Consider the following 27,319-nt stretch of genomic DNA (forward strand, 5'->3'; position numbering starts at 1 on the left):
TATGGCATCCCATGCCCGATTCTGGTGTGTCCACATGTATAAAATAAATCTTTTTAAAAATTTATTAAAAAGTACTTCCTGAGGCAGGTGATAAAGGAGGCATAAATCTAGACATATCATGACCTAGGAAAATATAAGTTCTTTGAACCACATTGCTTTGATGTAACTCATAAAATGGAAAGCCAAAGCAATGTGCTTAGTGTTGCAGAGCACAGCACCACAGTCATTGGCCAAAATGAGACACAGTGTGTTTAGAGATGGCTCGATGGGGAGAGGGCTTTCTGCACAAGCATGAGAACTTGCCCTTCTGTAAAAAGCAAGGTACAGAATGTGTCTGCCATCTCAGGGCAGGGAGCAGATCCTGGAGGCCATCCGCAGATTCTAGGTTCAGTGAGAAAAACTGTCTCAGATGTCTAAGATGGAGCGTGATAAAGGACGTCAGTGTTAACCTTGGACCTGCATCCACACACAGGGACATCCACATGCATGTGCGTGCGCACGCGCGCACACACACACACACACACACACACACACACACACACGTGCGCGCGCGCGCACACACACAAACCGCACAAACTATACACATGCACACAGAGAAGAGAAAGAGAAGTTGAAACGAGACAAAGTTTCTAAATGGAATTAAAGCTTGGACAGCTGCTAAAAATAGTAAATGTTAGACATCAAATTTTTAATTGCAGGAAAAAGAAGCGTTCAAAACAAAGTCGAGGTTTGGCCAGAGATGTTTTGATCCAGGCTTATCCTAAGTGCTTCAGAGAGCTACATCAAATGATCCCCATCAACCTCCTGACGCCATTGGCTACCCAATGGCACATGTTCTGATTCCCACAGGAATCTCCACCAGGTCCTACTCATCAAAGCACTTGGTTCTAAATTCATAACAACCAGATGACTGAGCTAGTGATCTGTGAGGTTTAAACATGCATGATTCTTCTTAAGTGAGAATGGAGGGGGCTGGACATGTAGCTTAGTGTAATTCAGCTACAGCACAAAGAGAAAACCAAGAAAGTGTTAATGGGCAACAGAGGAATTGTGAGTTTTATTATAAGTGTGATGACAGTCATAACCCTATCACCTCTTTCTTAAGGCTTTCTGATATGCCATGCTCTTTGCACACATTTAATTGCTGCACCTTAAGACAGGTTTATTGTCTCTATTTTATACACAAAGAAACTAAGAGAGCAAAAAAACTTGTCCAGACTCCCAAGGCAGGCACACGGAGTGTCAGTTGCTCTCGGCCATACTCTGAAGCAGACTCAGCCATATTTTGGTGGCCAGAGACAGCATGAATTAGCTCATTTCCCATTCCCTTCTAAGTGGTTTATGACCTTGGACATTAAACCTGCATAATCCCAAGAGGAATGACTTACGTCGGCAGGTAGGCATCCTGCTTAGACTGGGCATCGTTTCACGTGAACAGCTGCTTGGTCAGGCATGTCAGGGAGCAGGAGTACCCCTGCCTCTGGGCAGTATTACAGGATGCTGCTTCTGTGGCATCAGCATGCCCACCACTGGGGCTCTTAGTGAGACGGAAACTCAAAGTTCAAGAGAGCAAAGCTAACACTCATCAAAACTTAGAAAACAGACAACCACTGACTCAGAGTGTCTGCAGGATTACTGTACTGCTGTTTGGTTGTTTGGTTTTCCTTTGTGTTTTGTGTTGTCCCTGAGGATTTTTGCTGTTTGGTTCCTTTTTGGCTGGGAGAACTGTTGTCCCGTATAAAAGTCTCCTAACTGTAAACTGTTCGAAGTTAAGCTGTGATCTATATGGGAAGACTGGTGGACTGGGAGGCTGTGGAACACTGAGGAATGTCTTGTTGTGGTAAATGGTATTTAATAACTCTATTAATTCTTAATATGATCCAGCCAACCCCCAAGTAATCGAGGCAAAATCCTAAGGATTTATTTAATCAGCATTTGCACAATTGCTGGGTGGATTACCCCTAATCTATTTTTCTATGTGCTAGACTGGTTAATTCCTAGCACAGCTCCCCACATACTTGCTGTTTGAGTCTCACCTGGGTTATTTCTGCTCCATCAGTCTGTCTTTAGGATGCACTTCTCCTGACCATGTGCTCATGGCTCATCTCCTTCCATGACAGCCACCTCCTCTTTCTGTCTTCCTTTTTCTCTTTCTTTCCTCCTCTCTCTCCTCATGGGCCCTACCGTACCCCCTCCCCTCAATCAAGTAACCAAAACTCTGCCTACCTCTATTCTCCCCAGTCATTCATTGTCTGTAACTAATTTTATTTAGCCAGTCAGAGAAAGCAAAGTTAACAGAACACCATTCGGTGTTTGTGAGAATGCACTTGTCAGACTACAACCACATCGTGGAGGCCAGTAGTTAGCATTTGAATCCATAGCAACACTAGATCAACCCCCAGCAACGTCCCACTCTTAGGGCTGAACATATTTCACCCTAAAAGAAATGAGATAGCAATGCCTTAGCAGCAGAACTCGATGATGAGGCTAAGGGTGTGATGTGGAGGGGAGTGCTTGTCTGGTACGTGTAAAGCCTGAGATTCAATCTCCTCTACCACAGAAACAAAACCAATCAACTGAACAACGAAACACCAGAAACTGATTATCAAGGGTAAATTTAATAACATGAGTAGTCATCTAGCAGAGGGCAAGAGTTTTGTTGAATATCTAATTTATATGCCAAACTCTGAGAGGTGTCCAATTACAGATTATTTCAAAAGGCAATGTAATATCATTCATGCTCCTTACCATTATTGCCTTCAACGTTTCTCTCTATATTATCTACTTGCTGCCCCACTCTAAATACTTGTGATTTGAATGATAAACAAGTCAAATGTATTCATAGACAGCATGAAACTAGCGCCCGTAAGCATGGGCCACTGCAGCATTAATGACATTGAGGGTAGAGAACTCTAAAACAAGGCCACATCCACATGCAGCAACTGGAATAATAACAACTGGGCTTTCAAAGAATGTCTCTTCAGAAACACAATGGGGATATTTCCTTATTGTTTTGCTATCTACGATTGAGGCTAGGATTGTTCAGGACTGTTGTTGTTTTCACCATGGAGTTGTGGGTTAGTGTTATCAGCACTTTGCATACTTTTTATTGAGAGCTTTATTTAGTTAGCTGTGTGGATGTTTTATAGATAATATACTATATTTGAGAGCACAGGACAAGTAACATTGGTCTACTTGCAAGGAGCTTACAACCTCAGGGGTAGGAGGAGATTGGGTCCACAAATCAAATCATATGGAAAAGAATACAAAAATGCTGATAAATTGTGATAGTAGGTGTGGTGGTGGTGTGTGTAGTAGTGGGGGTGATGCTGGTGGTGGCAATGATGGTAGTGGTTGGCGGTGATCATGGTGGGGAGGGGCTTGTTGTGGCAGTGCCCATGAATGACTCCATGAAGTAACATGAAAGAAAAGATCTAAGAAAGGTGTGAGGGGTTGCCCTTCACACAATAATAGTGGGAGACTTCAATACCTCACTCTCAGCAATGGGCAGATCATGGGCACAGAAACTAAACAGAGACACAGTGAAACTAACAGAAGTTATTAACCAAATGGATTTAACAGATATCTATAGAACATTTCGTCCTAAAACAAAAGAGTATACCTTCTTTTCAGCACCTCATGGTACCTTCTTCAAAACTGACCACATAATTGGGCATAAAACAGGCCTCAACAGATACAAGAAGATTGAAATAATCCCATGCATCCTATCAGATCACCACAGACTGAGGCTGGTCTTCAATAACAACAAAAACGATAGAAAGCCCACATACACATGGAGGCTGAACAACGCTCTACTCAATGATAACTCAGTCAAGGAAGAAATAAACAAATTAAAGACTTTTTAGAATTTAATGAAAATGAAGGCACAACATACCCAAACTTATGGGACACAATGAAAGCAGTGCAAAGAGGAAAACTCATAGCTCTGAGTGCATCCAGAAAAAAACTGGAGAGAGCACACACTAGCAGCTTGACAGCAAACCTAAAAGCTCTAGAATGAAAAGAAGCAAATACACGCAAGCGGAGCACACACACAGGACATAATCAAACTCAGAGCTGAGATCAACCAAGTAGAAACAAAAAGAACTATAGAAAGAATCAACAAAACCAGCAGTTGGTTCTTTGAGAAAATCAACAAGATAGATAAACCCTTAGCCAGAATAACCTGAGGGCACAGAGAGATAAACCCTTAGCCAGAATAACCTGAGGGCCTAGAGAGACAGTAACTGAATTATCAAAATCAGAAATGAAAGGGAGGACGCAACAATGGAAGCTGAGAGAATTTTAAAGAACTATCAGATCCTACCACAAAAGCCTACATTCAACAAAACTGGAAAATCTGGATGAAATGAACAATTTTCTAGACAGATATTAGGTAGCAAAGTTAAATCAGGATCAGATAAACAGTTCCATAACCCCTAAAGAAATAGTAATTAAAAATCTCCTGACCAAAAAAAAGCACAGAACCAGAATTCTATCAGACTTTCATAGAAGACCTAATACCAATATTCTCCAAATTAGTCCACAAAATAGAAACAGAAGGAACACTATCCAGTTCATTCCATGAAGCCACAATTATGTGTACACCTAAAGCACACGAAGACCCAACAAAGAAAGAGAAATTCAGATCAATTTTCCTTATGAATATTGATGCCAAAATACTCAATAAAATTCTTGAAAATTAAATCCAAGAACACATCAAAATGAACATCCATCATGATCAAGTAGGCTTCATCCCAGGCATGCAGGGATGACTTAATATACAGAAAACCATCAACGTGATCCACTATATAAACAAACTCAAAGAAAAGAAACACCTGATCATCTCATTAGATGCTGAGAAAGCATTTGACAAAATTCAACACCCCTTCATGACAAAAGTCTTGGATAGATCAGGAATTCAAGGTCCATACCTAAACATAGTAACAGCCATATACAGCAAACCAGTAGCTAACATTAAACTGAATGGAGAGAAACTTGAAGCAATCCCACTAAAATCAGGGACTAGACAAGGCTGCCCACTCTCTCCCTACTTATTCCATATAGTACTCAAAGTCCTAGCCAGAGAAATCAGACAACAAAAGGAGGTCAGAGGGATACAAGTTGAAAAAGAAGAAGTCAAAATATCACTATTTGCAGATGATATGATAATATACTTAAGTGATCCCAAAAATTCCACCAGAGAAGTCCTACAGCTGATAAACGACTTCAGCAAAATGGCTGGATATAAAATTAACTCAAATAAATGAGTAGCCTTCCTCTACTCAAAGGATAAACAGGCTGAGAAAGAAATGAGGGAAACGACACCCTTCACAATAGTCACAAATAATACAAAATACCTTGGGGTAATTCTAATCAAGCAAGTGAAAGATCTGTATGACAAAACTTCAAGTCTCTGAAGAAAGAAATTGAAGAAGATCTCAGAAGATGGAAAGACGTCCCATGCACATGGATTGGCAGGATTAATATAATATAAATGACCATTTTGCCAAAGTAATCTACAGATTCAATGCAATCCCCATCAAAATTCCAACTCAATTCTTCATAGAATTAGAAAGAGCTATTTGCAAATTCATTTGGAATAACAAAAACCCTAGGAAAACCAAAACTGTCCTCAACAATAAAAGAACTTCTGGGGGAAATCTCCATCCCTAACCTAGAGCTGTATTACAGAACAATAGTGATAAATTTGTATGGTATTGGTACAGAGACAGGCAGGTAGATTAATGGAATAGAATTGAAGATCCAGAACTAAACCCATATGCCTATGGTCACTTGATCTTTGACAAAGGAGCTAGAACCATCCAGTGGAAAAAAGACAGCATTTTCAACAAATGGTGCTGGCTCAACTGGAGGTCAGCATGTAGAAGAATGCAAATCGATCCATTCTTATCACCTTGTACAAAGATCAAGTCCAAGTGGAACTTGGACTTCCACATAAAACCAGATACATTGTAACTAATAGAAGAGAAAGTGGGCAAGAGCCTCCAACACATAGACACTGGGGAAAATTTCCTGAACAGAACACCAATGGCTTTTTCTCTAAGATCAAGAAAGGACAAATGGGACTTCATAAAATTGCAAAGCTTCTGTAAGACAAAGGACAGACACTGTCAATAGGACAAAATGACAACCAACAGATTGGGAAAAGATCTTTACCAATCCTACATTCGATAGAGGGCTAATATCCAACGTATACAAAGAACTCAAAAAGTTAGACTCCAGAGAATCAAAAAACCCTTTTAAAAAATGGGCTACAGAGCTAAACAAAGAATTCTCAACTGAGAAATATCGAATGGCCAAGAAGCACCTAAAGAAATATTCAACATCCTTAGTCATCAGGGAAATGCAAATCAAAACAACTCTGAAATTCCACACACACCAATCAGAATGGTTAAGATAAAAAAAAAAAAACTCAGGTGACAGCAGATGCTAGCGAGGATGTGGAGAAAGAGGAACACTCCTCTATTATTGGTGGGATTGCAAGCTGGTACAACCACTCTGGAAATCAGTCTGGAGGTTCCTCAGAAAATTGGGCATAGTACTATCTGAGGACCCAGTTATACCACTCCTGGGCATATACCCAAAAGATGCTCCAACATACAACAAGGACACATGCTCCACCATGTTCATAGCAGCCTTATTCATAATAGCCAGAAGCTGGAAAGAACTCAGATGTCCTTCAACAGAGGAATGGATACAGAAAATGTGGTACATCTACACAACGGAATACTACTCAGCTCTCAAAAACAATGGCATCATGAAAATCATAGGCAAATGGGTGGAACTAGAAAATATCATCCTGAGTGAAGTAACCCAATCACAAAAGTACACACATGGTATATACTCATTGATAAGCAGATATTAGCCCAAAAGCTCAGAATACTCGAGATACAATTCACAAACCACATGAAGCTCCAGAAGGAGGAAGACCAAAGTGCGTATGTTTCAGAACTTCTTAGAAGGGGGAACAAAAATACTCACAGGAGGAAATATGTAGACAAAGAATGGAGCAGAGACTTAAAGGCCATCCAGAGACTGCCCCACATGGGGATGCATCCCATACCCAGACAATATTGTGTATGTCAAGAAGTGCATGCTGTCAGGAGTCTGATATAGCTGTCTGATGACAGACTCTGCCAGAGCCTTACAAATACAGAGGCAGATGCTCACAGCCAATCATTGAACTGAGAACAGAGTCCCCAGTGGAGAGTTAGAGAAAGGATTGAAGAAGCTGAAGGGGTTTGCAACCGCATAAGAACAACAATACCAACTAACCAGAGCTCCCAGGGGCCAAACCACCCTCCCAATAGAACACAGGGATAGACCTATGGCTTCATCTGCGTACGTAGCAGAGGATGGTTTTGTCAGGCATCAATGGAAGAAGAAGCCCTTTCCTGTCAATGCTCAATGTTCCATTGTAGGGGAATGTCAGGGTGGGGAAGTGGGAGGTAGTTGGTGGGTGGGTGGGTGAGGGAGCACCCTCATAGAAGCAGGGATAGGATGGGATAGCTGGTTTCTGGAGGGTAAACTGGGAAGTGGGATATCATTTAAAATGCAAACAAAAATGCAATTAAAAGATACATATTGAAAAGAAATATAGGTGGGATGATCTGAGGGGGGGAAAGTGTATTAGAGTTTTTTTACATGGCCAATTAATGCTTCATGTTGATAGTTTCAGGCAGCCTGTTAGACCTGCAAGGGTTAAACAGTGATGCTTCACCACTGCCCCCAGCATCTAGCTCTGTGACTGGAGTGCACTAGGTACCTAATCCTATTTGTTGAATAAATGTACTGATAGGAACATGGATTCATTCATACAAGTCTCGAAATGTCTAGAGTAACTGGCTTACTTATTTCTATTCCCTGTGATCTTTGAAATAACTGACAGTAAAATATGGTCTTTACCACCCTAGACTTTGAAAGCTTCTATTATTCCTTTGCAGTTTCACAGGAATCTCCTGCCATGTTACGCAGGAACCACAGACCCCCCCTACTTCTAAATCAATATGCTGATAAAATCCGCATGACATAACGTTTGCCATCTTCATCACTTAAGCATCCAGTTTAGTCTCCTCAAGAACATACACATCATTAGGGATCAGATCTTTACAACTTCCAGAAAACTGAAACTCCACACAGTCAACAATGCTCCATTTCACCCTCTCCCCTGAGCCTGGCAACCACTCTTCTCTCTTCTACTTCACAAGGTGAACCATTCGAGCCTTTATATAAATGGGGTCCTATAGTTGTCTCATAACTGGTGTATCTCAGTTAACACAATATCCTTGTTTCATTCATATTTAGACCCAGACCCCATGCAGCCTCATCTAGGTACTTTGCTTCGGGCACACAATGCCTTTCTGCTCCTGGCTGGGTAATATTCCACTGCATTATTGTGTCACATCTTGGTCATCCGCTTACCAGTAAATCAACCCTGGGCTTGTTTTGACCTTTGGTTGTTGGGGGTAATGATGCATCAGCCTCAGAGTGTAAAGATCTCCATAAAGATCACGCTTGCCTGGGGTGGAGAGGTGACTCAGCAGGCAAGAGTGTTCTCTGTTATTCCAGAAGATTCAAGTTCGGAGCTTGGTGTGTAAGCTGCGTGGCTCACAGCTGTCTGCAATTCCAGCTCCACTAGACCTGATGCCCGCTTCTGGTCTCTTAGGCCAACAACACACAAAGGGCAGACACACAAACACGCAAGACACATAAAATAAGAATAATAAATCTTTCAAATGTTATGCTTGTCTAGCATGTGGAAAGCCTAGGCTTGATCTCCTGCACCTAAAAAAAAAAACAAAAACAAAAACCCTTCTTTCTGAAATAAACTAGACTCAGAAGGATGCATTTGCACGCTTTCTCCAATATGCGGAATCCACGGGGTGGGGGATACATAAAATACATAAAGATAGAATTTGGTCTATGAATGAAACATTTGGTATATGACAGGAAGGAAATGTCATAGTAAAACCCACTATTCTGTGCAATTAATATTTGCCAGCGGTGTTTAAAACTTTTACTTTCAATTCCTTTACGTTCCTTTTCTTAATGCTTCAGCTTTATTCAGATGAAATCATTTATCATTCAGTTCACCATATTAAAAAGGACTTTTATTCTTAGTTTATGTGTAGGAATGCTTGCCTGCATATACATGTATGTGAACCGTGTGTGTGTGTGTGTGTGTGTGTGTGTGTGTGTGTGTGTGTGTACCAAATGGGCAGTGCCCACAGATGCCAGAAGGTGTCAGATCCCCTGGAACTGGAGTTATAGGAAGTTATAAGCCACCAGATGGGTTCTGGAAATAAAATCTGGGTCCTCTACAAGAACAGCTGGTGCTTTTCATCACTAAGCCCTCTCTCCATCCCCTTGGTTCGCTGCTTTTTTAAATCTCAGAACCGGACGGTATAAGACCCTTACAGCCCAGAGGCCAGCATTAGAATGAAAGGGTTTCCTTCCACATCTTCATGGCAATGTTTTGACAGTCTCCATCACTAAGCAGTCAGAGATGCTCATTCTGAGAAGACCAGAGAGTCTGTGTGGGATGAGCTATCTGGGGCCAGTGAATCGAAGGGTATCAAATCTAGGTGTCAGAAATCCCACTTCCCTAGACACTGAAGACTAAAACTGAGTTCTGAAAAGGACAAAGAAATCTCCCTAAAGGGGCCGTATCTGCTTGGTTCAACTGGAAGAATATTGGCTGGAGTTGGAATGCACTTTCTCCAGTCTTTCTTCAGAGGGAGTTCCTTATTGAAACCTGTGCTGGTGAGTTTTTAAGACTCTAAAATCAGCAGTAATTATTCCTTGGAAATTTGAGGTTTATCTTATCTAAGGAAATGTATCCCATAGCCTTAGATGTGGCAGAAACAGACCAACTAGATAGGAAATTCAAAGTTACTAAGGGACCAAATCTACCTGAGAGGAGGAGTTAGAGAGTGGTCTTCAGTGGCCACCAAGCTCTGTGATCCCACAGCCCCAGGCTGTGCTATTTACCACCCTCTCTGTGTTTTCTCTTTGCCTGTTGCTCAATCACCTCAAAGTCCAATTCTTCCCTCACTATCTAATCTGGTAGTTGGCTATTCGTGTCCTTTATGAATCCCAGCCTAATACTTCTTCCACTGATGTTATCATCGCCTGGCAATGCTGTTGGCCTTACGATGGAAGGGTTCTGTGTGCCAGTCGCAAGTCACCCGTGAGGAAGTATGGAGCCTGGATTCTAGGGTCTACTTCTGTCTCTGACTAGCCCCAAGATGGAGAAGAACCAGTCTCCCAGATGCCATCTCCCCAGTGCATAAAATGGCCTAAAAATGACACCCTGTCCGCTTTGCTGGGCTATTGCCTAGCTCACATGGAGCCATCTAAATGTGACCTCTAAAAATAATGATGCTACAAAGTGCTATCAATGCTACCTCACCAGAGCAGGCATCATGGTGCTCCTGTGGTACACATGAGCACTCATGAGTACACATACACACACACACGCACACACTCACGCACGCATGCACACACATTTAAGGATCAGAAAACATTTCTCCCTAACTCTGTCTCTAATAACTAGATGGCATTACTCACCTGAGATAGTAGCATTTCTTGAGCACATAACTCTTTTGAAAGGCTTCTCTAAACCCAGCGCAGAATGCACCATTCAATTTCATCCACTGGTGCGGTAGGTATCTTGTCCAATGGTAAGCAAAGCCTGAAAAGCAGGCCATCTTAGACCATAAAATATCCTCTCCTAAAAATACTGCTGATAATTCTGCATTGACCTAAGAATCTTTAGAGTGCTGGCATGGGTGGAAGAAACAGGGTGGGCTTAACCCCCTCCCCGTACCCTCCCACTGTAGGATTACTTCACCATATCTTAGTGCCCTTAGGAATGAAGAATGTCATTCGAACCTGACCCAGGATGCATTTTCCTGAAGGCCAAAGACTCAGACTGATCAATGACAGGTAGACCCTAGGTATTTGCTCACCTTAATGCCACCTTCATACCCACAGAGTGAAGAACAGGGCCACCCATCTCTGGTAACTCTTTTAGTTTTATATATATATATATATATATATATATATATATATGTATATATATTATAAAATATATATTACATACATATATATGATACTGAATGGACTCACAGGGTACATAATATATTTATTCATTCATATCTATTAAACAATAATAAAAAGAGGCTGTGTATCTGACAGGGAGCAGAGGGACATGGGAGAGACTGAAGGGAGGAAAAAAAAGAGAATAACAATGAAATTAAAACTATAAATTTGATTACTTGAAGGACTTGAATATTGACACCAGTTAGAACTTGTTTCAAATTCCAGATCACAGCTTTTTGGTTGTGTAACTTTGGAGAAAAAGATCGCTAATTTTTCTAGGCTGTATTAGCAAAAGGATGATAAAATATTAATCTACAATGTTGGAGAATTTGGTTCAATAGTGACTCAAAGGGTTAACATAATGCCTGACAAAGGAGCCATTGCCTTGGGAATAGCAGGTGTGGCCACCATACTCAGGATGGCTCCTTTGTCCCCTCCACCATCTCCAAATCCCTCTTTCTAGAGAAGAGTTACTCTTAAAAGCTTTCTCTGATACCCAATATCATTACCTCTAGTGTCCTTTCTTTCAGAATCCTCCCGTCTGACTACATCCTTCCCAAGATCTTTTCCATGTGACTTAGACAAGAATTAAGCTGGATCTGAATCCATTTCAAAGCTGCATAGGCACATCCCCAAAGATGTCCCTCGAAGGGCGGTGAGGAACTGTAAAAAGGACAGCCCAACCTCCTCCACACACACTAGTATGAACTAACAGAAGGAGACGGAAGGGGGAGAAGCCGGTTTGAGGTGAACGAAGAAACGACCATATTAACTGTGGAAAGTGTCAAGGGGAATGGGGGAAGGGGTGACCATGAATTTAAGCCATCCACCTGTGCTTCTGAATCACAAGCTGACTGGATAGCAGAAGGACTACCCAGACACCCTGCGGTCCTGCCAAGCAGGCTGACAGGCTGATAGGCTGACAGGCTGACTTCCGCCACAGCACTGCACCACCACTTCACCAGGCGAGCACAGCCAGACATCGGCGTGGACACAGCATGGGTGGCACAGAGATTTCCAGGCCTGCTCCGTGCCCTGTCTCATGGGGTGTGATATGAGACTGGAACAAGTTGTCTCTGTGGCGGGCAGCCAAGGAGCATTTGCCTCTCACACTGCACCCAGCGCGAGGAGCACGTGGAACGACCATGACCTGGAGGGTGTTCCCTTGCTCCAGTAGCACCTGGTGTGGGGAAGAGGGGAGGAGTCGTCCTCTTTGAATCAACCTGGGGCGGGGCCAATCTGCGGGTTTGCTACTCCTCTAGGTGGCTTGTACTGGATTCCAAGGAGGAAGGTTAAAGCTGTCACTCCAGAGAGTGTGAAGGCTAAAATAATTCAGACGCGTAATACAAGATCATCATGTTCTGCAGTGTCCTAGGTAAGCGTGCCAGTCATCTCCCCAGTGCCTCGGCCTCTCCTCTAAACCATCTCAGACTCCAAGATGCACATTCTCACATCCCCACAACCTAGGAAGTGAGGACAGCTGCCTGCAGTGCTTCTGCAAAAGTCCTGTTACACAGGTCTGCTAGGGAGGGAAGGCCATGTCACAGATGCAGACCCAGCTCAGAGCTCAGCATGACTCTCCTTGTCTGTTTAGATCCAGAGGGAACTGATTCAGATTTCCATTCCAGGATCTCCACAAAGTGCAGTACGTTCCTCAGATTTGGGGAAGTTGCCAGTGTCCAAGCATTCGTGTGTGTGTGTGTGTGTGTGTGTGTGTGTGTGTGTGTGTGTGTGTGTGTCTGGGTGTATGTATGTGTGTGTGTGTTTGTGTATGTATGTGTGTGTTTGTGTGTGTATGTGTGTGTATGTGTATGTGTGTGTATGTGTGTGTCTGTGTTTGTGTCTGTGTTTGTGTATGTGTTTGTGTGTATGTGTGTATATGTGTGTGTGTCTGTGTGTGTGTCTGTGTTTGTGTATGTATGTGTGTGTATGTGTGTGTGTATGTGTGTGTGTCTGTGTTTGTGTATGTGTTTGTGTGTGTTTATGTGTGTGTCTGTGTTTGTGTATGTGTTTGTGTGTGTTTATGTGTGTGTATGTGTGTGTGTCTGTGTTTGTGTATGTGTGTCTGTGTGTGTGTCTGTGTGTATGTGTGTGTATGTGTTTGTGTGTGTATGTGTGTGTGTCTGTGTGTGTGTCTGTGTTTGTGTGTGTATGTGTGTGTGTGTCTGTGTGTGTCTGTGTTTTTGTATGTGTGTATGTGTTTGTGTGTGTATGTGTGTGTATGTGTGTGTGTGTGTGTGTGTGTGTGTGTACACTTTGCACCTTTAAACAAGTCAACTTACTGAGCTGTAGGCCAGGGCTACCTGCTTTGCTAGCAACAAGCCACTCTGAGAAGCCTTGAGAATTCCTGTGACCAGAGGGTGGCCTCCTCTGTGAGCATTGTGGTATTACAGAGAAATTTGAATTCTCTCTTTAGTATTCACTAACGCTGTGGGAGGAGGATCCCAAGAAAGAGAAGGGAGAGGTTTGGCAGTGTGCTCAGGGGAGGTGATCAATTTCTGAGACAGTGGGAAAGAATAGGAATGAGGGACCTATGAGAGGAGTTGGTAGTATCGAGTATCAAGTGGGGTGTGTGTGTGTGTGTGTGTGTGTGTGTGTGTGTGTGTGTGTGTGTGTGTGTGATGGAAGGTGAAGGGTGATGCATGTTGAGATACGATGAAGAAATGATGAACAGTCATTCTGTGGCTCTGTTTCCCTCTTCTCCCCTGTGACTGTGGGATGGAACAGGTTTAGAAAACAAGAGAGAAGAATCAACCAGGAACTAGCACCCCTTTACCCTCAACTCAGATGGTAACTTCATTCTCTTGAGCTAGACAAGGCCAAAAGTCACAGAGTTGCATGGTAATTGAAGAAGTTGCAAAATTTACGAAGCCTGGTGAAAAAAAAGTGGGGTTCCTGTTCAAAAAGAAGGGGAGGGTTGGGGATTTAGCGCAGTGGTAGAGCGCTTGCCTAGCAAACACAAGGCCCTGGGTTCGGTCCCCAGCTCCGAAAAATAGAAAAAAGAAAAAAAAGAAGGGGAAGTGACATTAAGGACAGTAAACTGATGCTGGGAGATGACTCAGCTGGTAAACGGATCGCCCTACCATGAGAACCTGAGCTCAGTCCCCAGAACTTATGTAAAAGCTGGGTGTATTATTGGCTGTATTTAGATACATATTTGTTTTCTAAGGATAGAGAGAAAGGGTATAGATTTGGGTGGGAGGGGATGGGGAGAGGATTTAGTTCATCTGGAAAAACTGCCATACAAGAATTGTTGCAAAGATATTTGGCTGCCCCAAGGTTGCTGACATTGACCTAAAAATGAGCAAATCCTCATTATAGTGCGCTTGGAACAATCCTAAGTAGGGACCCAAGGGCCCCATGCTCACACAAAACTGAGGTCCTACCCATTTGAACACTGGCCATCTAGGCAGAGTCAGGGATGGGCTTTCTCTCGTGGTTACAAGGTGAACCAGACATTGCATTGCCACTCCCTCAATTTCTGCTCCCTCTTAACCCTAGCACATCTAAGGCAAATTGAAGGCTTTGTGGCTGAGCTTGTGTTCCAGTCCCTTCACTAGAAGCTTTGCCCGTTTACAGAAGATGGCCAGTGCAGGCTCCATATTCCCCATTATTAGGAGTCTTAGGTAGGGTCACCCTCATAGATTCTTGGGAATTTCATCGCACTAGGTTTCTGTCTCGCCCTGAAATGCCCCCCAAAAGTCATCTCTCCCAGTAGCATCTCCCCCCATCCTCCCCTAACCTGAACCCTTCTGTCCCCATGCTCACGTTCCTCCAGTCCACCTTCCCTATGTATTCTTAGTAGTAAATGCAGGATGGCTCTATATGCTTACATGCAAGCCAGGGTGGCTTACACCAGAGTAGAGATGACTAACTAAAGCCTGACTAACAACACAAAGGGGCATATGTAACTGGGCCTCCTGTTTAGGTAATAGGAAAAGCCCAGTGTGTGGGAAATAAAAAGAGCTGTATGCAGTTAGATTAAAAAAAAATAAAATATTATAGTAGTTCCTAATAGTACACACTTCATCTGCCCCAAGGGTATTTATACCTGATATAAAGGAAACACTTGAAGACTAGGATTATTGGCCCCCAACTTAGGAGTACTCTCAGGGAGGGAAATACAGCTATAGTTATATCCTTCAGATTCAAGGAATAATGGAGCTCCTGTGCTTTTACTAGACCTGTTAGGAATGGCCCCATCAGGGTCCATGACCACCCGTTCCACTGCAGTAGGTATCACCAAATCAGCATAGCCAGCTCTCTACTACATTATCAGTCAGGAGTAGTATGGGTGAATACCAAATGCGTTATTCAAAGGGTTAAGGCTGGGGTGGGTACAAACGAGCGCCAACAGATGATATGCCAAGAGTACCAACTCATTTCTTCAGTATAGATTAATAATATGTAGTGAAAGTGAAGAGGAGAGAATGAAATAGAGTAAGTTGAGAAAAACCAATTATTACACCCTGGTTTATTGATTTTTTTTTTAGTGATTTACGTAAAGGACTACTGTGCCGTCTATTTGCCAACCACTACGTCTCATCCCTTGCTACCTGAGCAGAGTGACCTGGGGAAGCAGATGAAACAATAGGTCATTGGCCTTAACGACTTGCTGACTGCTGTGTACATTTCTGTAAAATCTTCCTTGTTTGTTCACACCACCATCCCCCCCAGAAGGTTTAGAGTACAAACCTTCAGAGAATACAAAGTGAACCTGGGACCGGGGCCCTTCAGGAACCATCCTGGTTCTGATCGCCTTGTGACACCTCGGTTCCACTCATACTGGTGTAAGGGCGCTTCCTCAGGAAACTTCCCACAATGAAAGTACGTCCCTGGGAGTGGGCTCCGAGAGTGAAAGGCCGCACCGCACTCACAGTTCACCATCTCTGCTTCGTGCCCGTGGCTCAAGGCGAGAGCTCCAGCGGATAGACTTGCCAACCTGACGTGCCATCCCGACCATCGTACCCCTCTGGAACCCTAAGTAAAAATGTTAACTCTTTCTTCTTTAAGTTGGGCAGGGCATTTTGTCACGGCAACCAGAAAAGTAACCAGTACCTAGCTCGAATGGCAAGCTTGTATTACCAGCATCTTTCCACAAATCCGTATCTAACTCCCATCTATTAAGGAGCTGTGGAAAGCCCGTACTACTAGACATAGTCAAGACTACATGCAAGCACAGCCAGGAGTGACCGACAACGTGTCCTACCCGGACTCTTGTTCGCATGCATACTCTATTGATCCATTGAAATTTGCCGATGCTATTGCTTCCTGATACAAGAAGCTGGGTCCTGAAACTCACCCTGTAGATCGGGCTGGTCTCAAACAGAGGTCTGCCTTCCTCTGCCACCGGAGTGCTGGGATTAAAGGTGTGTGCCACCACCACCCCCCGGCTGGACTTTCTTTACGCAAATTCAAATATATTTTCAAGATGCCAACAGCAGAGCATAAAACAAATGCCAAATCCTTCTGAATGTGGATCCCTGGGTGATTGCACCATAAGGCAAGGGTAAGCAACTGCTTCCTGAGGCTCACTCCAAGGGAGAAAATAAATGCTCCTTTTCTCTAGAAAATGCAAGCACGGACATCTGCCTTCATGGACTCATGAGTACTAAGCGCATTAAGACATTATAAGTTGTTAGTTATGATATAGATTTAGGTAAAGTAGAAGAAACAAGAGCATCGGAAGATAAAACAAGGCCCTTCAAGTAACTGACGCCATTGTAATGAATGGAGGACACCTAAAGACAGTCTTGTTGACCTCAAGGAACTCACACACATAACAGAGTGATGAGCTGTCACATAACTTGTTGTAAGTGGTGTAAGTCAGGTAGGCCAGAGGCTGTAAAGAGACTGCATTTGATACCTCCTCTGAGGGACAGACACAGCCATTATTACATAGCGGGCAGGCCCTACTGGGGAAATGTTGTGACCTTCTCTACCCTCTAGGGGGCGCTCAAGGTCTTCTCTGCTGATATCTTGAAGGAACTTGTCTTTCCAGAGAGAAGGCCCCTTAGAATTAGCTTAAGGCTCTGGTGTCTGCTGGAATCTCTTCTTTCAGGTGTTTGCTTTTGAGCTGCTCCCCATTCGGTTCCCATGGTGCTGGCGCATGCAGGTGGCACATGCTGCTGCTAGTCTGGCTTTCCCCACTCCTTGGAAAAGCTGTCGTTCCACTTAGAAGACTAAGCAAGAACCAGAGGACAGCCTCTTGTGCAGAAAAAGACTCATCTAGGAAAGGTTTTGAGCTTAAGACAGATCATAAGATGGTTTAGGGTGAGGTTTGTTTAGGTTTGTCTTTCGGTTTGTTTGGTTGGTTGGTTGGTTTGGTTTTTGTAACTTGTTTTGTTGTTTGTTTGTTTGTTTTCTGCATTCTAAATGATGATGTTTGCCAAGGTACTGAGAGGAAATGGCAGGATGGAGTTCAGAAGTTTGAAACTCAAACATATCCAGCACTCCATGGCCAAGAGTTGGTTCTAGATCTTGCTTTCACTAATGTTTCATGACTATACCCTGGATTTGAAGTTGCAAAACTCTCCTGATTCTTGAGGAAAAAATGCATGAGGATGTTCTAAAATTTCTCTTATTCACAAAAGCAACTACATTTCATTGGAAGATATTTCTCTGATTTCTAAATTAAACCCCATTTTCATCTCTTGCATCTTTTTTATTGTATTTGTAAACCTGTGCTTGAGCAGTCTAGGACAGAAGGAGTCCTAGGGTAGTTTCTGGCTATCTTGCCAGAAAGCTAAGGAGTTTTGTATTGTTGTATCCTCCTTCCCCCAAAGAGATTCATGCCCTAAGTTTGATTTAAATGTAGTTTTCCCTTGTCAATTCAAGAATCAAACTGTCTAGGGATGGCGTGAAGAGAGCCAGTTCCAAAGGAAGCAGTGGCTAGGAAATGTACTTGTTTAACAAGGAATTCCAACTGGTTCCTTGCTGTATCAGTAGAAGTAGCTGAGCCTATGCCTCTATGCCTTTTGTTTTTGTTTATATTTTGTTTGCTGGAGAAGCTGATTATGTTAGATGTCAGTGTTCTGAAACAATTCAGTCACTGTACATGAGAAATGACTTCAAGGTGCTGGGAGACTGAAGAGGAGACAGATCCAGCTTTACATAGAGTGCAATTAATTTACTGAGAAGTGTGATTTTACACTCAGAGGTGTGATTTGGGGGAGCAGAAAAATCTGGTAAAGTTCGAGCAGTTTGGATCAGAAAGAGGCATTTATTTGTTAGGACAAAGGTAACTTCATCCGACCCATAATGTAACTGGCTTACATTAGCTAATACCAGTGAGTCAGGAACATTCCTGGTGCTTGTCTATATATAATGCTAAAAGAATAGGATAGATGATAGCGATAGATAGATAGATGATAGATAGATAGATAGATAGATAGATAGATAGATGATGGATAGATAGATGATGGATAGATAGACAGACAGATAGATAGATAGATAGACAGACAGACAGACAGATAGATAGATAGATAATGGATGGATAGATAGATAGATAGATGATGGATAGATAGATAGTAGATTATGGTGACAATTTTAGAGTTTTGGTTTCTTTAAAAACATAGAAATATTATAAAAATGTTTGTGTTTTAATCTCAGGTGAGGGATATGGGCCTGCTTCAGATTAATCACAGCAGCTAACTATGATTTGCCTCATGCTGTAACAAGGGTGTGATTTTACTAGTGGCAAATAGTTCCTGGAATTTGGAATTTGAAGGGCTTTTCAGAGATTATATAAATGCTGGGGCCCTGGGGTGGCATGTTACTGTTGGGTTGGTTGTTGGTTGCTATTGATCTCCATGGTTTTTTAAGTAGCCATGCACAAAGAAGAAAGAAGAAGAAATTAGATATTGATGGCTAAGATCAAACTTGCCCCAAGCAACTCGACACTCCTAACCAGCAGGAAGTAGTCTAATGACAATACCGCCCCCTTTCCTTTCTATCCTTTTTCCCCCTCTCCTATCTCGTGTTAGAGGGTTGAAAGGGTAGAAAGGGGGTGGGGAAAGGAGGAAGAAAGAAGAACCTACAAAGTGGCAAAGATGGCCTACAATGGTTTTCTGGGAAATTATGTAGGGAAAAGCTGACTGGTTATACAGGCAAGGTGGTATTGTGATTCTCTATGGCTCTAGTCATGTAAGGCTAAATCCATACAACTGGCCACAAGGCAGTGCCTTGGACATTTGCCAAGCAGACTATCAGAAAGTAATATTGAAAGAACTTGCTTTGTATGAGGTGTTGTATGAGGTAAATTGTCCCAGAGCAAATGGTGGAGATCTGGCTATGTTCCTAGACCCCCTCTTTCTCCATTCTCATCTCGACCCCTATGCAAATGGCTTGACTATGCTGAAGTCCAGGCCTCTTGCTGTTTTTGCAATCAATTCTTTTGCAAGCAGTATCTTCTGGAAATTCCCATGACCCTACACAACAAGCAATTGTTCTCTGACCTTGATTCTAGCACAAATGCAGTTTTCTTTCTACTTTTATATTCTATGGTTGTGACTGAAGAAATCTTGGTGTTTGTATAGAAGAGGCTACATGATTATGTTGATCTCAATTTTGCCCAGACATTTCCTTCACATCTCTTTCTGAGGCTCACTCGGGGTTCAGAACACTTTTGCCTTCCTGAAACATTTCTGTCCCACTTAGAATATAATACCAACTCCATAAGGGGCCTAAAAGAGCTTGCTGTGCCTACTCCTGATGACTCTCCCTTCACTCTGACCTTATTCTCCTTAAATACACCAGATAGGATATACCTCAGGACCTCATAGCAGTTGCTGGTCTCCCTGTCTGGGATCTTATACTTCATATTTTCACATGGTTCACACACCTATCTCATCCACACCCTGTACAACTGTTACTCCAGAGATGCCCACTTAATTCAGTATCAGAAACAACCGACAAGCTATCCATACCTCTTAGGAGATTTGCCCTACTTTAATAGCATTCCATGCTATCTAAGCTCGGTTGTCCTGCCCGTCTCATAGAATGATGCTCTTCCTGGTGGAAAAGCTGGGGCCAGAACTTAATGTGATCTAATGCTGCCAACTCCCCTTTGCCTGCCTGATAGAGGTATGTTCTTTGATGTGAGAAAGGGCTTGACTGGTCAGAAGTGGTCCAGGGATGTCTCCTTCTCTTATAGGAAGAGGGCTAATTGGTGGCCTTAGCATTTTCCCAACAACCTAAAACTTTTATTAGAGATGTACATTTCCTGTTCTTTCTGACAAGTCTGGTCAGTAGCTACTCATTCTTGAGTGGCCCTTTATTGTCTAAATTCTACTTTGCGTACCTTGGTATTTCCTAAGCAACTTTAGCTGATCTGTTGTAACATCTGTCTTCTGTTCTGACTTCCTTTTATATCAATAGGAATGCTGAAGATGTAAGGGATCCTGAGCACATCAACTGGGTTGAGACTGCCACTCACTCAGGACCAGGCTTATATTGTTGCTTCCTGGAAAGTACTTGTAACTGGCTGAGAACATCACTTGGGAACCTCGAACCTATAAAAGCTGGGGTCCTTCACCCTTCTTCCCCTAATCCCAAAACTCCTTACTACACGGAGTGTGCTAAAACACACCTTTGAACATATTTTTAATTGGAATGTAACTTGTGAAGGATGTACTCTTGACACACTTCTGATTCTTTTGTCCCTATGTTAAGCTGTTAAAAGCTAGGAACAGGGTAAGACTTTTATAATTGAAAGCAACTTCAAAGCTGGGTGGTGGCAGTGGCTCACACCTTTAATTTCAACACTTGGGAGGCAGAGGCAGGGGGAGCTCTGGGAGTTCAAGGCCAGCCTGGTCTACAGAGCAAGTTCCAGCCATGGCTACAAAGAAAAACCCTGTCTCAAACAAACAAAACAAGCAGGTAATTTCAATTAAACAGTTATATATTGACAAAATTAATCAATAGATTCCTGCAGCCATAAAATGTGATTGATAGTGTATATCACCAATCAGTTACCTGACTGGGTTTTAAAACCTTTCCTCTTCCCTCCTCCTTTTCCCTAAATCTGTTCTTTCACAAAAAAAAATCACTAGAGAAGGTATGAACCAACCAATGGGTATGATCACGGTGTCTTCTTGACCGTTTAAGAAGGCTTCCAGAGATGACTTGAAATTTTATGAAAAAGATGCCAAGCTGAGCTTTTCACTTTTGCTGATTCAAAACCCACTACACTGAAGCCCTTATGGAAATCGGGATTGAAAACCAGAGCGTCCTCGTCAGGTGCCCAGGTGTAAGCAGTGCTGACTTGGCAATCAGGTGGCAAAGCATCTCACATTCCCTAAACCTTTAGAGTAGCTATTCAGCAGGCCAAGCAGGCATCCGAATCTGTTCCCTTCCAAGTGGAAGACCTCTTGCAAGTGGCCTTCTGGCAGTTAAGCAAGGCTGGGTGTTTAGTTCTGGCCACTTACAGTCTGAAATAAAGATCTGTTTATCTCTTTTAGCCTTACTTAATTGAGCATGAAGTCTTCATGTTCCTCATAAGACCGTTGGAACATAGTGGAAGGAACATTCCTCAGCGGGTACACGGTGGCAGTTAGAAAAAACTTTATTGTGGTACTATTGAGATGTTAGCATCTGGTCACAGCACACCCTGGCTTTGGCCTGTAGAACCTGTAGCTGAAGAGGGACCAAAAGGACAGCCACCTCAACACACATTCTGAGATTTGGCAAGCAGCAGAAGCAAAAAAGGAGCCCCCCCAGGATTACTTGATGTGCAGAGTCAGGGCAGAGCAAGAGAAGGAGATGCTAGCTAGCTGCTGTGTAAGGATTACAGCTAGGAAGCTGCTTCTCTGTGAGTTCGAAGAGCTCCTAAATTTATGAGTTTTTCAGATTCCTGGGAATATCTGAATATGTTTTTGGGAGGTTTTGATTCTATCCAAAGTAACTTATCTTCAAAACAGTCATAGTCTACTGTCTCAGAAAATAAAATATGAAGTGTGTTAATGGAAGACTTCATTGGGCCACATTATCCTTAGCAACAGAAGAGTTGTAGTACCAGCATGGCCCACTGCCATGGGCCTTCTATAAGCATTTCCATGCAAGCTCGTAACAGGGAAGCCATTATCGGGGGGTCTTACCAAACTCAGTGACAGAGAATTGCCAGTGACCGGCAATCATTGCACAGCTCTGATGCACAGAACTGGACTGAAGACAACCAAGTGTGATGCTTCCTGTACCTTACAACCTACCTTAAAACCTCCTCGGTCTGGTTTTCTTTTTTAATAGTTACTGAAACAACAGCTAAAGATTTTAGGAAGCACAATAAGCAGGTGGAAACCAGCTCTTCTAAGTTACAAGGACATTAAATGAAAACTGGCCCAGTGCCAGAAGTGGGCTAGCTCCTTATAAGTGACTAGCTGGAGTTACCCATGATGCCTCACAAACCTTCTAAAGATTATTATTGCCACAGTGGCAGTCCAGACCTAGATAGTAAGCCCATGACCAAAGACACCTCACGCTTTGGCTTTGGGACACGCAAGGTAACCTGGGACTAAGCTGGAAGCTCCCTCCTTACTGGTTGGTTTTCACAGTGCCATAAGGTGGTTGGTATTTGGTACACAGGCTTCTTGGGGAGTACTGTCTCTAACATTCCTGCTTGGCTATGGACCCTCCACGCTGAAGTACAGAATGCATACAGAATTTTTCCCCTTGTGTAATAGTAACAAGACATCAGGAGTACAATCCAGTTTTCGAATGGATTTAAGGTCAGCTCTGTTGAAGGCAGTTCTTCTCGGGTATTGTAAACCAGGGCAAAAACCTGTGTCTGGAGAGGTCATAGGCCCAGTGTGGGGAGTCATGGGTATGGTTTGATAAGTGGATAGTGTATGCCTATCAAACTGCCTTCCAAACACTTATTCTTACACCCATAGATCTCTGTTGCTGTCAAGTGAAACCAGTCATGGAAGGAAACTGGCTTCTGCAATAGATGGCATATCATACGGACTCCTAACCACTGCTGAAACCCCTGAGAACCAGTGACTGTTGCTGTGCATAACATCCCAGTGCTTAGCCATATAAGGACATCTCTGTCATCCCCTCCGAGGCTCAGAAAGTCTTGTCAAAGAGGAGGCTGGAGAGAATGATAAAAGCCAGAAGAGGTGGAGTTCAATACAACCGTTTTCTCCAAACTGAAACTCGTGTTTAGAGAGGTAGGGGTGGAGAGTGGGGGCGAGGTCATTAGGCTCAGAAGGTAAACAAAGTTCCCTGTTTGGGAAAGTTGAAACCTGCAGGATTTAGAAGCACCTCTCTCCAGTTTATGAGAGCAGTGAACAACTCCTGCGGTAGGAGCCTGCTCTGCAGAACTGCTGAGAGGAGAGCTTTTAGACCTGCAAGCTGTGCAGAGAACTCTAGAGGTATCCGGAAGCCCTTCTCCTGAGTTGTCACTTGTGTTGGATGGGCTTGTCTGAGATGCAGCTGCTTTTCAGTCACTTTTTAAAAAAAGATTTATTTTATATGAATATACTGTAGCTGTCGTCAGACACACCAGAAGAGGGCATCGGATCCCATTACAGACGGTTGCGAGTCACCACGTGGTGGTTAGGAATTGAACCCAGGACCTGTGGAAGAACAGTGTTCTTAAATGCTGAGCCATCTCTCCAGTCCCTTTTGAGTCATTCTTTTTTTTTTTTTTTTTTTTGGTACTATTTTTTTTTTATTAACTTGAGTATTTCTTATATACATTTCGAGTGTTATTCCCGGTTTCCGGGCAAACATCCCCCTCCCCCCTCCCCTTCCTTATGGGTGTTCCCCCTCCCCAACCTCCCCCCATTGCCGCCCTCCCCCCAACAGTCTAGTTCACTTTTGAGTCATTCTTACACCAGTAAGTAATTCATCACCTCTACTCCTGTTAGTGACCCCAATCAAAACTCACTATTTCGACAAGTGCAATCGCTCTGGCGTGTGGCTTCTATTTTGGGGGCTGATGGGGTTAATGGACAAGTGCATGTGCATGTGTGTATGTTGTGTCTCCTCAGGAAAAGTCTGCACACGACAGATATCATCCTAGTATTAGAACTGCAGAATCACTGTGGACCCTCACTGTGTAATTTTCTAATATTATCACTTTAACCTACAGAAACTTTATATAAAATAAAATGATTCCCAACTAAAATATCTTTGGAGAAATATCTGAAAACCCAAAGTAAGTGATTAGTTTATCGAAAAGAACCAAGGAACAGATGTCTTAAGTAGGAACAGGGTAGCTTTAAGCTGTCAAAAAAGACTACAGAGATGTTATGTGAGACGCTCTCTCCACTGTCATACACACACTCTTGTGTATCCTACACTCTTACATCGTATGTCTCTTCCGTAAGCCCCTGCAGAATCTGAGTAGAGAATGCAAAGGACTGTCCGTGCTCTGCAAAATTAATTCATTAACTTGCTACAACCTGTTTTCCCACTGTAGCAGGAAAAAACTACCCATGTCCAGACTTCCCAAACCTGATTCTGTCTGAACCATGTACACGCGGGCTTTGCATCCTACTGTCCTCAAACTCGAAGGAACTAGTGTTCTTTCAGGTCCTCGCAAAGTCTACAGTAGTTGTTCTTTCAAGACTGTTGCACTGTCTGGAAAGCTTTTCCCTTGGCTACCATCTTCCCAGAGATTTAATGTAAGTTCAATTTAAACGCACGCCCCCCCCCCCCTTCCTGGTCACTCTATCTTATAACCCATGTCTCTCAGTCACTGCTGGAAATTCTCTTTGCTGTTTTGGTTTCTGCCTCTACTTCCAGAGCATAAGCTGCCCACAAGGGTGTCTTCTGTGTTTTATGCATGGCTTTGTCTTACCTGACACCTAGGAAAGGAATGGAAAGATCCCAGATAATTAAGAGTAAAAGGGCCCACAATGGAACTACCAATAGGGAGGGGATAGATTTGACAAAGAAAAATGGGACCAAAGAGGAAAATTAGGGAGAGGAGAAAACAGTAGGAGTGGGAAGTGGTCATGGCGAACATCTTTGTGTAACTTTTAGATACACCCTCTGCGGAGGGGGATGTGCACGGAGGCCTTTTGTGCACAGCTACTTTTCACTTTGTTGTTAACAGTTTCGTCTTCAGCGTCCTCAAGACTTCTCTCTTGGGCTGTAGGTGCTGGTATATCTTCCTGAGAATCTTTTACAAACACTGTCCCTGGGGGCTCCACAGTCTGCTTAGAGCTGCCGGGACAAGCCAAGAAAGAGCGAAAGAACGAGCCACTACACTGTACCTAGTTTACTCATGAGGACTGAGATGACCGGGTGGCCCCACTGTATCTGAAACCAGTGTAAGCTCTGGCATTGCCCGTGACTGAGGTTGCTTGCACAGTCAGCAATCGACGTTCTCCAGTTCGTCTTGACGCTGCATAGTGTAAATGTGTACCTGTGGCAATGGTGGCAGGGATGCTGTAAGAACAAAGAGCATACGTAAAGAGAATGACAGAGCTGAGATGGCTCAGAGAGACCTGAGTTTGATTCCGATACCAGGTCAGGTAGTTCACAAGGACCAGTAACCCCAGCTCGAGGGGGTCTTCTGGGACCCAAAGCCTCTGGCCTCCATGCACGCACACACACATTCAAAATGACACATCTTTTAAAAACTTAACAAGAGAATGATAAGCTAAGCATAGTATGTATCTATAATCCCGGCGCTTAGGAGGTGAAGTCCTGGGCAATGTGTCAGGGACCTGCATAAAACTCAAAAGAATTAAAAGAAAAGCCAGAGGCTGACAGACTTCTCTTCAGGAAGCCCTAGCGGACCAGTGCTTTCTTTTTAACTGGTGTTAAACCAGTGCAGGTACACTCAGTGGTTTCTCAAGCCTAATGATGATAGTTTAAATTCTGATAGATGGGCAAGATTGTTGGGGATTTTCATCCCCCACCCCCACAACCTGTGCCACTTCTTAGGGGATGAGGACCTCAGCCCACCTATAGCCCCCTGCTCAGCACTTAAATGAGCCCTGCCAAAAGCTCTTTGCTGCCTTCTCCACTTCTCAGACCTGCTTAACATCTCTGGGTCTGAACTCGGACCTGGGGAGTGAGGGCAATCAATCATTCTCCCTCAGTGCTGTGGAAGGTATGGAAATTTAAACACAACGTGACCTCTGAACTGGGCAGCCCCTTAAATCCTAAAATAATTAATTAAGCATCCTCCTGAAGAGAGTTGCTGGCCCCTAGTTTTAGAACTAGTATCTGGGGACATTTGCCTAATAGATTCAAGAGAAGGAAGTTTCAGAAGTTAGTCGCGGAATAAGTTCAACAGGAGTCTTAGTTAATCACTAGAAGGAGCAATTGGTTTTTGTTTGATTGGAGGTGGGGCCAGATGAAAGCTGAACTGGAAATGTTCAGAAGCCACAATGAAAAGCCAGTCTCTATTTTTAGCAGTGGTTGGGCTCAAACAGCTACCATGAAAGCCACACGCCCTATGTCCCCATTAAACAGGATCACAAATATCTTACTCAAAATATTCAAATGTGGGCTAGGAAGATGGCTCAGCTGCTAAACTGCATGTCCCATAAGATCTGAGTTTGCTCCCCAGCACGCAGGCAGAACGGCACATATCTACAACGGTGTAGTGGGGAAGCAGAGGCAGGGGGTTGTCTGGAGCTTGCTTCTTAGCCAATCTAGCCAAACTGGTGGATTTTACGTTCAGTGAGGCTCTCTGTCAGCAGAGAACAGTTGAGAAGAACACCGGATGTCTACAGCTGCAGATACATAGATGAATTCCTACACACATTAACATGCCACCTCCCACACATAACTAAAACATTTTAATTGTAAATATATTCTCTCTCACACACACACACACGAGTGCCCTTCCACCCATGAACATACAAGTAGGGAGGTTTTCACTTCGCAGCCCATACTTGGCCTTCCACACCCTAACTTCACTCGTAGAAAACAAGGGTGAACCTTCAGGCAGCAAACGTAGGGAGAAGGCTATACAGAAGAGGTCACTCTTCTGTCTCCTTCTGAAATATCCGCCTGCCAAGGACTCGGACTAGGGCAGAAATGTTCAGCATTAATTTTGTATTTAACTAAAGCAGCTCGACTTGGGTTACTCGGAAAGTGCGTGCAGATTCTGCTGTGGGTTAAAGCTCTCATCAATGGCATTTGCTCTGAGTACACAACGGGTAGTGGGAAAAGAAGTCACCGTATCACAGAAGAGCCAGACACCTCCCTCAAGATGACTGACACAGCG

At 43.3% G+C, this 27,319-nt stretch overlaps 1 long non-coding RNA gene across 1 annotated transcript in view; it reads left to right on the forward strand.

The window, feature by feature from the left end:
- The window catches only part of LOC134478967 (uncharacterized), a 20,849-nt gene extending 3,064 nt beyond the window's left edge, over window positions 1-17,785 (forward strand). Inside the window, exons 2-3 of the long non-coding RNA XR_015620867.1 lie at window positions 11,658-12,502; window positions 15,621-17,785. This is a non-coding gene — a long non-coding RNA (uncharacterized LOC134478967). The remainder of the gene's footprint in view (window positions 1-11,657; window positions 12,503-15,620) is intronic.
- Window positions 17,786-27,319: the final 9,534 nt, after the last annotated feature.

The sequence above is a fragment of the Rattus norvegicus genome, chromosome 5 (assembly GCF_021556685.1).
Source record: "Rattus norvegicus strain SHRSP/BbbUtx chromosome 5, alternate assembly SHRSP_T2T, whole genome shotgun sequence".
Taxonomy (NCBI): Eukaryota; Metazoa; Chordata; class Mammalia; order Rodentia; family Muridae; genus Rattus; species Rattus norvegicus.